The 12384-nt window shown below is 43.8% G+C and overlaps 1 long non-coding RNA gene across 49 annotated transcripts in view; it reads left to right on the plus strand.

Moving 5' to 3' along the window:
- Window positions 1-12384, plus strand: part of LOC307181137 — a 3028377-nt gene that overhangs the window by 320082 nt on the left and 2695911 nt on the right. For 45 of the 49 annotated variants that reach the window (XR_013825945.1, XR_013825972.1, XR_013825973.1 and 42 more), the window contains one exon: window positions 2318-2399. This is a non-coding gene — a long non-coding RNA (uncharacterized lncRNA). Of the gene's footprint in view, window positions 1-2313; window positions 2400-12384 lie in introns of all 49 variants that reach the window. The other 4 variants (XR_013825946.1, XR_013825971.1, XR_013825968.1 and 1 more) reach the window with 1 other exon arrangement.

Raw genomic sequence — 12384 nt, forward strand, 5'->3', positions numbered from 1 at the left:
TGAGAGTTGAATTTGCCCGTCCAGACACCTCCAGCTAGCCTCTCATTGGTTCTCGCTATTCCTGTTCATCTTCCGCAGAAATTGCAAACTGGGCCAAACAGGAGGTTAAAGGGACTGACTCTCCAAGTCGGGAGAGTGTTAGTAAAGCATCTGGAATGTTGCACCCGAGTACCAGGGGAGGAAAACTGAGACATATTTGAACACGTCTCCAGATCACATGGTTGATCATACTCTGGGTTCCACATGCATGTTTTAGCTGAAGGAAGAATAGCTAAAATCTGGGTAGTTGAAACCCGTGGAATGGGTACCATGCAATATGACTTCAAAGGGTCTTCATTTGCTCACTGAACCTCTCCAATCCTATCACTGCTGCGTTTATGCCCCTGTACACATGCTTGATTCTCTTTCGGAGACATAGCAATCTATAGGTTTTAAGATACTTACTAGTCAGGTACATTCTTAGGCGTTTAATATGCGGTGTTGAGTCCATTTCGTTGAGCAAGGAGTAGCTCTTGTCTATTCCATATTTGGCTTAAGGAACTTTATCTGTGCTCATTTCAATCTCTGGTTTTATGCAGCACCCCAACTCACCTTTACCCTTAAGCAAGCATAAGTTGGTTTTCTAAATTTGAGACCCTGTTCTGTTCTGTAATTCAGTTCCTGTGTAGCCAAGTTTACATTCCGTGTATTACTGATATCTTATGATGTTTCTTTTTCTGTGTGACTTATTTCAGTTAGAATCATCATACCTGAATCCACTCATTGTGCTGCTAAGGGCCTGATGACACAGATTTCATTGCTGAGTGATATTGCTTTGTAAGTAAATACCACATCTTCTTTATCCATTTTTCACTTTCTGCGATGTTGAACTTGTACTGTAAACGAGGTTCTTGTAAACAGAGCCGTTCCAAACTTTGGGGTGGCTGTGTCTTTTTCATTTTAATTTCCCTAAGCTATAGGACCATAAGTGGAAGTGCCCTAGGTTCTGTTGCTTTGTATTTTAGATGTTTCAGGAAACAGCATACACTTCTCCCGAGTGGTTCTTGGCAATTTACATCCCGCCCATCAGCATAACAAGGCTCCCAGTTCTCCATGGCCTGTCCTGCCTTTCTGGATTTTACACTTTTTTCAGATGGCCCTTTTGACCGGGGGGAAGTGAGACTTCATTGTAGTGCAGATTTCCTTTGCAAGCTTGCTTGGTTGGCCAAAAAGGGCGTATGCGTTTTTTCCTGAATATATTCAGGAAAAAACGCATACGCCCTTTTTGGCCAAGTGCATCATTGTGGACGTTCGGCCTCTTTTCCTATGCTTTCAATGCAATTCCAGTCTACCTCCTGAAATCGGTTTCCTGCAATTCTGCCCCGCTTTCAAGTCCTCTTGGCAGCCTTACTTCAGTCTATTTTTGGACGATAGCTGTCATTTATAACTCTGCAGGTTTGTGAATTACAGTGCCCCTGAGCTCCTTTCTTCAACTCGTTTTCTTGTGAGCTAGCCGCAACACCGCAGGATGGCTTCAGGCCCTAATCTGGTTCCGGCACGGCACACTGATCCTTTGGTTATTTCCTCTTCCTGGTGGGAAATGAGAGTTAAATTTGCCCGTCCAGACACCTCCAGCTAGCCTCTCATTGGTTCTCGCTATTCCTGTTCATCTTCCGCAGAAATTGCAAACTGGGCCAAACAGGAGGTTAAAGGGACTGACTCTCCAAGTCGGGAGAGTGTTAGTAAAGCGTCTGGAATGTTGCACCCGAGTACCAGGGGAAGAAACCTGAGACATATTTGAACACGTCTCCCGTTCACATGGTTGATCATACTTGGGTTCCACATGCATGTTTTAGCTGAAGGAAGAATACCTAAAACCTGGGTAGTTGAAACCCGTGGAATGGGTACCATGCAATATGACTTCAAAGGGTTTTCATTTGCTCACCGAACCTCTCCAATCCTATCACTGCTGCGTTTATGCCCCTGTACACATGCTTGATTCTCTTTCGGAGACATAGCAATCCATAGGTTTTAAGATACTTACTAGTCAGGTACATTCTTAGGCGTTTAATATGCGGTGTTGAGTCCATTTCGTTGAGCAAGGAGTAGCTCTTGTCTATTCCATATTTGGCTTAAGGAACTTTATCTGTGCTCATTTCAATCTCTGGTTTTATGCAGCACCCCAACTCACCTTTCCCCTTAAGCAAGCATAAGTTGGTTTTCGAAATTTGAGACCCTGTTCTGTTCTGTAATTCAGTTCCTGTGTAGCCAAGTTTCCATTCCGTGTATTACTGATATCTTATGATGTTTCTTTTTCTGTGTGACTTATTTCAGTTAGAATCATCATACCTGAATCCACTCATTGTGCTGCTAAGGGCCTGATGACACAGATTTCATTGCTGAGTGATATTGCTTTTTAAGTAAATACCACAACTTCTTTATCCATTTTTCACTTTCTGCGATGTTGAACTTGTACTGTAAACGAGGTTCTTGTAAACAGAGCCGTTCCAAACTTTGGGGTGGCTGTGTCTTTTTGATTTTAAATTCCCTAAGCTATAGGACCATAAGTGGAAGTGCCCTAGGCTCTGTTGCTTTGTTTTTTAGATGTTTCAGGAAACACCATACACTTCTCCCGAGTGGTTGTTGGCAATTTACATCCCGCCCATCAGCATAACAAGGCTCCCAGTTCTCCATGGCCTGTCCTGCCTTTCTGGATTTTACACTTTTTTCAGATGGCCCTTTTGACCGGGGGGAAGTGAGACTTCATTGTAGTGCAGATTTCCTTTGCAAGCTTGCTTGGTTGGCCAAAAAGGGCGTATGCGTTTTTTCCTGAATATATTCAGGAAAAAACGCATACGCCCTTTTTGGCCAAGTGCATCATTGTGGACGTTCTGCCTCTTTTCCTATGCTTTCAATGCAATTCCAGTCTACCTCCTGAAATCGGTTTCCTGCAATTCTGCCCCGCTTTCAAGTCCTCTTGGCAGCCTTACTTCAGTCTATTTTTGGACGATAGCTGTCATTTATAACTCTGCAGGTTTGTGAATTACAGTGCCCCTGAGCTCCTTTCTTCAACTCGCTTTCTTTTGAGCTGGCCGCAACACCGCAGGATGGCTTCAGGCCCTAATCTGGTTCCGGTACGGCACGCTGAGCCTTTGGTTATTTCCTCTTCCTGGTGGGAAATGAGAGTTAAATTTGCCCATCCAGACACCTCCAGCTAGCCTCTCATTGGTTCTCGCTATTCCTGTTCATCTTCCGCAGAAATTGCAAACTGGGCCAAACAGGAGGTTAAAGGGACTGACTCTCCAAGTGGGGAGAGTGTTAGTAAAGCGTCTGGAATGTTGCACCCGAGTACCAGGGGAGGAAAACTGAGACATATTTGAACACGTCTCCCGTTCACATGGTTGATCATACTTGGGTTCCACATGCATGTTTTACCTGAAGGAAGAATACCTAAAACCTGGGTAGTTGAAACCCGTGGAATGGGTACCATGCAATATGACTTCAAAGGGTCTTCATTTGCTCACCGAACCTCCCCAATCCTATCACTGCTGCGTTTATGCCCCTGTACACATGCTTGATTCTCTTTCGGAGACATAGCAATCCATAGGTTTTAAGATACTTACTAGTCAGGTACATTCTTAGGCGTTTAATATGCGGTGTTGAGTCCATTTCGTTGAGCAAGGAGTAGCTCTTGTCTATTCCATATTTGGCTTAAGGAACTTTATCTGTGCTCATTTCAATCTGTGGTTTTATGCAGCACCCCAACTCACCTTTCCCCTTAAGCAAGCATAAGTTGGTTTTCTAAATTTGAGACCCTGTTCTGTTCTGTAATTCAGTTCCTGTGTAGCCAAGTTTCCATTCCGTGTATTACTGATATCTTATGATGTTTCTTTTTCTGTGTGACTTATTTCAGTTAGAATCATCATACCTGAATCCACTCATTGTGCTGCTAAGGGCCTGATGACACAGATTTCATTGCTGAGTGATATTGCTTTGTAAGTAAATACCACAACTTCTTTATCCATTTTTCACTTTCTGCGATGTTGAACTTGTACTGTAAACGAGGTTCTTGTAAACAGAGCCGTTCCAAACTTTGGGGTGGCTGTGTCTTTTTGATTTTAATTTCCCTAAGCTATAGGACCATAAGTGGAAGTGCCCTAGGTTCTGTTGCTTTGTTTTTTAGTTGTTTCAGGAAACACCATACACTTCTTCCAAGTGGTTGTTTGCAATTTACATCCCGCCCATCAGCATAACAAGGCTCCCAGTTCTCCATGGCCTGTCCTGCCTTTCTGGATTTTACACTTTTATCAGATGGCCCTTTTGACCGGGGGGAAGTGAGACTTCATTGTAGTGCAGATTTCCTTTGCAAGCTTGCTTGGTTGGCCAAAAAGGGCGTATGCGTTTTTTCCTGAATATATTCAGGAAAAAACGCATACGCCCTTTTTGGCCAAGTGCATCATTGTGGACGTTCTGCCTCTTTTCCTATGCTTTCAATGCAATTCCAGTCTACCTCCTGAAATCGGTTTCCTGCAATTCTGCCCCGCTTTCAAGTCCTCTTGGCAGCCTTACTTCAGTCTATTTTTGGACGATAGCTGTCATTTATAACTCTGCAGGTTTGTGAATTACAGTGACCCTGAGCTCCTTTCTTCAACTCGCTTTCTTGTGACCTGGCCGCAACACCGCAGGATGGCTTCAGGCCCTAATCTGGTTCCGGCCCGGCATGCTGAGCCTTTGGTTAATTCCTCTTCCTGGTGGGAAATGAGAGTTGAATTTGCCCGTCCAGACACCTCCAGCTAGCTTCTCATTGGTTCTCGCTATTCCTGTTCATCTTCCGCAGAAATTGCAAACTGGGCCAAACAGGAGGTTAAAGGGACTGACTCTCCAAGTCGGGAGAGTGTTAGTAAAGCGTCTGGAATGTTGCACCCGAGTACCAGGGGAGGAAAACTGAGACATATTTGAACACGTCTCCCGTTCACATGGTTGATCATACTCTGGGTTCCACATGCATGTTTTAGCTGAAGGAAGAATACCTTAAACCTGGAGAGTTGAGACCCGTGTAATGGGTACCATGCAATATGACTTCAAAGGGTCTTCATTTGCTCCCCGAACCTCTCCAATCCTATCACTGCTGCGTTTATGCCCCTGTACACACGCTTGATTCTCTTTTGGAGACATAGCAATCCATAGGTTTTAAGATACTTACTAGTCAGGTACATTCTTAGGCGTTTAATATGGGGTTTTGAGTCCATTTCGTTGAGCAAGGAGTAGCTCTTGTCTATTCCATATTTGGCTTAAGGAACTTTATCTGTGCTCATTTCAATCTCTGGTTTTATGCAGCACCCCAACTCACCTTTCCCCTTAAGCAAGCATAAGTTGGTTTTCTAAATTTGAGACCCTGTTCTGTTTTGGAATGCAGTTCCTGTGTAGCCAAGTTTACATTCCATGTATTAGTGATATCTTATGATGTTTCTTTTTCTGTGTGACTTATTTCAGTTAGAATCATCATACCTGAATCCTCTCATTGTGCTGCTAAGGGCCTGATGACACAGATTTCATTGCTGAGTGATATTGCTTTGTAAGTAAATACCACAACTTCTTTATCCATTTTTCACTTTCTGCGATGTTGAACTTGTACTGTAAACAAGGTTCTTGTAAACAGAGCCGTTCCAAACTTTGGGGTGGCTGTGTCTTTTTCATTTTAATTTCCCTAAGCTATAGGACCATAAGTGGAAGTGCCCTAGGTTCTGTTGCTTTGTTTTTTAGATGTTTCAGGAAACACCATACACTTCTCCCGAGTGGTTTTTGGCAAATTACATCCCGCCCATCAGCATAACAAGGCTCCCAGTTCTCCATGGCCTGTCCTGCCTTTCTGGATTTTACACTTTTTTCAGATGGCCCTTTTGACCGGGGGGAAGTGAGACTTCATTGTAGTGCAGATTTCCTTTGCAAGCTTGCTTGGTTGGCCAAAAAGGGCGTATGCGTTTTTTCCTGAATATATTCAGGAAAAAACGCATACGCCCTTTTTGGCCAAGTGCATCATTGTGGACGTTCTGCCTCTTTTCCTATGCTTTCAATGCAATTCCAGTCTACCTCCTGAAATCGGTTTCCTGCAATTCTGCCCCGCTTTCAAGTCCTCTTGGCAGCCTTACTTCAGTCTATTTTTGGACGATAGCTGTCATTTATAACTCTGCAGGTTTGTGAATTACAGTGCCCCTGAGCTCCTTTCTTCAACTCGCTTTCTTGTGACCTGGCCGCAACACCGCAGGATGGCTTCAGGCCCTAATCTGGTTCCAGCCCGGCATGCTGAGCCTTTGGTTAATTCCTCTTCCTGGTGGGAAATGAGAGTTGAATTTGCCCGTCCAGACACCTCCAGCTAGCCTCTCATTGGTTCTCGCTATTCCTGTTCATCTTCCGCAGAAATTGCAAACTGGGCCAAACAGGAGGTTAAAGGGACTGACTCTCCAAGTCGGGAGAGTGTTAGTAAAGCGTCTGGAATGTTGCACCCGAGTACCAGGGGAAGAAAACTGAGACATATTTGAACACGTCTCCCGTTCACATGGTTGATCATACTTGGGTTCCACATGCATGTTTTAGCTGAAGGAAGAATACCTAAAACCTGGGTAGTTGAAACCCGTGGAATGGGTACCATGCAATATGACTTCAAAGGGTCTTCATTTGCTCACGAACCTCTCCAATCCTATCACTGCTGCGTTTATGCCCCTGTACACATGCTTGATTCTCTTTCGGAGACATAGCAATCCATAGGTTTTAAGATACTTACTAGTCAGGTACATTCTTAGGCGTTTAATATGCGGTGTTGAGTCCATTTCGTTGAGCAAGGAGTAGCTCTTGTCTATTCCATATTTGGCTTAAGGAACTTTATCTGTGCTCATTTCAATCTCTGGTTTTATGCAGCACCCCAACTCACCTTTCCCCTTAAGCAAGCATAAGTTGGTTTTCTAAATTTGAGACCCTGTTCTGTTCTGTAATTCAGTTCCTGTGTAGCCAAGTTTCCATTCCGTGTATTACTGATATCTTATGATGTTTCTTTTTCTGTGTGACTTATTTCAGTTAGAATCATCATACCTGAATCCACTCATTGTGCTGCTAAGGGCCTGATGACACAGATTTCATTGCTGAGTGATATTGCTTTGTAAGTAAATACCACAACTTCTTTATCCATTTTTCACTTTCTGCGATGTTGAACTTGTACTGTAAACGAGGTTCTTGTAAACAGAGCCGTTCCAAACTTTGGGGTGGCTGTGTCTTTTTGATTTTAAATTCCCTAAACTATAGGACCATAAGTGGAAGTGCCCTAGGCTCTGTTGCTTTGTTTTTTAGATGTTTCAGGAAACACCATACACTTCTCCCGAGTGGTTGTTGGCAATTTACATCCCGCCCATCAGCATAACAAGGCTCCCAGTTCTCCATGGCCTGTCCTGCCTTTCTGGAGTTTACACTTTTTTCAGATGGCCCTTTTGAACAGGGGGAAGTGAGACTTCATTGTAGTGCAGATTTCCTTTGCAAGCTTGCTTGGTTGGCCAAAAAGGGCGTATGCGTTTTTTCCTGAATATATTCAGGAAAAAACGCATACGCCCTTTTTGGCCAAGTGCATCATTGTGGACGTTCTGCCTCTTTTCCTATGCTTTCAATGCAATTCCAGTCTACCTCCTGAAATCGGTTTCCTGCAATTCTGCCCCGCTTTCAAGTCCTCTTGGCAGCCTTACTTCAGTCTATTTTTGGACGATAGCTGTCATTTATAACTCTGCAGGTTTGTGAATTACAGTGCCCCTGAGCTCCTTTCTTCAACTCGCTTTCTTTTGAGCTGGCCGCAACACCGCAGGATGGCTTCAGGCCCTAATCTGGTTCCGGCACGGCACGCTGAGCCTTTGGTTAATTCCTCTTCCTGGTGGGAAATGAGAGTTAAATTTGCCCGTCCAGACACCTCCAGCTAGCCTCTCATTGGTTCTCGCTATTCCTGTTCATCTTCCGCAGAAATTGCAAACTGGGCCAAACAGGAGGTTAAAGGGACTGACTCTCCAAGTCGGGAGAGTGTTAGTAAAGCGTCTGGAATGTTGCACCCGAGTACCAGGGGAGGAAAACTGAGACATATTTGAACACGTCTCCCGTTCACATGGTTGATCATACTCTGGGTTCCACATGCATGTTTTAGCTGAAGGAAGAATACCTTAAACCTGGAGAGTTGAGACCCGTGGAATGGGTACCATGCAATATGACTTCAAAGGGTCTTCATTTGCTCACCGAACCTCTCCAATCCTATCACTGCTGCGTTTATGTCCCTGTACACACGCTTGATTCTCTTTTGGAGACATAGCAATCCATAGGTTTTAAGATACTTACTAGTCAGGTACATTCTTAGGCGTTTAATATGGGGTTTTGAGTGCATTTCGTTGAGCAAGGAGTAGCTCTTGTCTATTCCATATTTGGCTTAAGGAACTTTATCTGTGCTCATTTCAATCTCTGGTTTTATGCTGCACCCCAACTCACCTTTCACCTTAAGCAAGCATAAGTTGGTTTTCTAAATTTGAGACCCTGTTCTGTTTTGGAATGCAGTTCCTGTGTAGCCAAGTTTACATTCCGTGTATTAGTGATATCTTATGATGTTTCTTTTTCTGTGTGACTTATTTCAGTTAGAATCATCGTACCTGAATCCACTCATTATGCTGCTACGGGCCTGATGACATAGATTTCATTGCTGAGTGATACTGCATTGTACGTAAGTACCACAAGTTCTTTATCCATTTTTCACTTTCTGTGATATTGAACTTGTACGGTAAACGAGGTTCTTGTAAACGGAGGCATCCCAAACTTTGGGGTGGCTGTGTCTTTTTGATTTTAATTTCCCTAAGCTATAGGACCATAAGCGCAAGTGCCCTTGGCTCTGTTGCTTGGTTTTTTAGATGTTTCAGGAAACACCATACACTTCTCCTGAGTGTCTGTTGGCAATTTACATCCCGCCCATCAGCATAACAAGGCTCCCAGTTCTCCATGGCCTGTCCTGCCTTTCTGGATTTTACACTTTTTTCAGATGGCCCTTTTGACCGGGGGGAAGTGAGACTTCATTGTAGTGCAGATTTCCTTTGCAAGCTTGCTTGGTTGGCCAAAAAGGGCGTATGCGTTTTTTCCTGAATATATTCAGGAAAAAACGCATACGCCCTTTTTGGCCAAGTGCATCATTGTGGACGTTCTGCCTCTTTTCCTATGCTTTCAATGCAATTCCAGTCTACCTCCTGAAATCGGTTTCCTGCAATTCTGCCCCACTTTCAAGTCCTCTTGGCAGCCTTACTTCAGTCTATTTTTGGACGATAGCTGTCATTTATAACTCTGCAGGTTTGTGAATTACAGTGCCCCTGAGCTCCTTTCTTCAACTCGCTTTCTTGTGACCTGGGCGCAACACCGCAGGATGTCTTCAGGCCCTAATCTGGTTCTGGCACGGCACGCTGAGCCTTTGGTTAATTCCTCTTCCTGGTGGGAAATGAGAGTTATATTTGCCCATCCAGACACCTCCAGCTAGTCTTTCATTGGTTCTCGCTATTCCTGTTCATCTTCCACAGAAATTGCAAATTGGGCCAAACAGGAAGTTAAAGGGACTGACTCTCCAAGTGTGGAGAGTGTTAGTAAAGCGTCTGGAATGTTGCACCCGAGTACCAGGGTACGAAAACTGAGACATATTTGAACACGTCTCCCGATCACATGGTTGATCATACTCTAGGTTCCACATGCATGTTTTAGATGAAGGAAGAATACCTTAAACCTGGGTAGTTGAAACCCGTGGAATGGGTACCATGCAATATGACTTCAAAGGGTCTTCATTTGCTCACGAACCTCTCCAATCCTATCACTGCTGCGTTTATGCCCCTGTACACATGCTTGATTCTCTTTCGGAGACATAGCAATCCATAGGTTTTAAGATACTTACTAGTCAGGTGCATTCTTAGGCGTTTAATATGGGGTTTTGTGTCCATTTCGTTGAGCAAGGAGTAGCTCTTGTGTATTCCATATTTGGTTTAAGGAACTTTATCTGTGCTCATTTCAATCTCTGGTTTTATGCAGCACCCCAACTCACCTTTCACCTTAAGCAAGCATAAGTTGGTTTTCTAAATTTGAGACCCTGTTCTGTTCTGTAATTCAGTTCATGTGTAGCCAAGTTTACATTCCGTGTATTAGTGATATCTTATGATGTTTCTTTTTCTGTGTGACTTATTTCAGTTACAATCATCGTACCTGAATCCACTCATTATGCTGCTATGGGCCTGATGACATAGATTTCATTGCTGAGTGATACTGCATTGTACGTAAGTACCACAAGTTCTTTATCCATTTTTCACTTTCTGTGATATTGAACTTGTACGGTAAACGAGGTTCTTGTAAACGGAGGCGTCCCAAACTTTGGGGTGGCTGTGTCTTTTTGATTTTAATTTCCCTAAGCTATAGGACCATAAGCGCAAGTGCCCTCGGCTCTGTTGCTTTGTTTTTTAGATGTTTCAGGAAACACCATACACTTCTCCTGAGTGTCTGTTGGCAATTTACATCCCGCCCATCAGCATAACAAGGCTCCCAGTTCTCCATGGCCTGTCCTGCCTTTCTGGATTTTACACTTTTTTCAGATGGCCCTTTTGACCGGGGGGAAGTGAGACTTCATTGTAGTGCAGATTTCCTTTGCAAGTTTGCTTGGTTGATCGAAAAGGGCGTATGCGTTTTTTCCTGAATATATTCAGGAAAAAACGCATACGCCCTTTTTGGCCAAGTGCATCATTGTGGACGTTCTGCCTCTTTTCCTATGCTTTCAATGCAATTCCAGTCTACCTCCTGAAATCGGTTTCCTGCAATTCTGCCCCGCTTTCAAGTCCTCTTGGCAGCCTTACTTCAGTCTATTTTTGGACGATAGCTGTCATTTATAACTCTGCAGGTTTGTGAATTACAGTGCCCCTGAGCTCCTTTCTTCAACTCGCTTTCTTGTGGCCTGGCCGCAACACCGCAGGATGTCTTCAGGCCCTAATCTGGTTCTGGCACGGCACGCTGAGCCTTTGGTTAATTCCTCTTCCTGGTGGGAAATGAGAGTTAAATTTGCCCGTCCAGACACCTCCAGCTATTCTTTCATTGGTTCTCGCTATTCCTGTTCATCTTCCACAGAAATTGCAAACTGGGCCAAACAGGAGGTTAAAGGGACTGACTCTCCAAGTCGGGAGAGTGTTAGTAAAGCGTCTGGAATGTTGCACCCGAGTACCAGGGGAGGAAAACTGAGACATATTTGAACACGTCTCCCGTTCACATGGTTGATCATACTCTGGGTTCCACATGCATGTTTTAGCTGAAGGAAGAATACCTTAAACCTGGAGAGTTGAGACCCGTGTAATGGGTACCATGCAATATGACTTCAAAGGGTCTTCATTTGCTCACCGAACCTCTCCAATCCTATCACTGCTGCGTTTATGCCCCTGTACACACGCTTGATTCTCTTTTGGAGGCATAGCAATCCATAGGTTTTAAGATACTTACTTGTCAGGTACATTCTTAGGCGTTTAATATGGGGTTTTGAGTCCATTTCGTTGAGCAAGGAGTAGCTCTTGTCTATTCCATATTTGGCTTAAGGAACTTTATCTGTGCTCATTTCAATCTCTGGTTTTATGCAGCACCCCAACTCACCTTTCCCCTTAAGCAAGCATAAGTTGGTTTTCTAAATTTGAGACCCTGTTCTGTTTTGGAATGCAGTTCCTGTGTAGCCAAGTTTACATTCCGTGTATTAGTGATATCTTATGATGTTTCATTTTCTGTGTGACTTATTTCAGTTAGAATCATCATACCTGAATCCACTCATTGTGCTGCTAAGGGCGTGATGACACAGATTTCATTGCTGAGTGATATTGCTTTGTAAGTAAATACCACAACTTCTTTATCCATTTTTCACTTTCTGCGATGTTGAACTTGTACTGTAAACGAGGTTCTTGTAAACAGAGCCGTTCCAAACTTTGGGGTGGCTGTGTCTTTTTCATTTTAATTTCCCTAAGCTATAGGACCATAAGTGGAAGTGCCCTAGGTTCTGTTGCTTTGTTTTTTAGATGTTTCAGGAAACACCATACACTTCTCCCGAGTGGTTGTTGGCAAATTACATCCCGCCCATCAGCATAACAAGGCTCCCAGTTCTCCATGGCCTGTCCTGCCTTTCTGGATTTTACACTTTTTTCAGATGGCCCTTTTGACCGGGGGGAAGTGAGACTTCATTGTAGTGCAGATTTCCTTTGCAAGCTTGCTTGGTTGGCCAAAAAGGGCGTATGCGTTTTTTCCTGAATATATTCAGGAAAAAACGCATACGCCCTTTTTGGCCAAGTGCATCATTGTGGACGTTCTGCCTCTTTTCCTATGCTTTCAATGCAATTCCAGTCT

Source organism: Stenella coeruleoalba (assembly GCF_951394435.1).
Source record: "Stenella coeruleoalba genome assembly, contig: scaffold_39, whole genome shotgun sequence".
Lineage (NCBI taxonomy): Eukaryota > Metazoa > Chordata > Mammalia > Artiodactyla > Delphinidae > Stenella > Stenella coeruleoalba.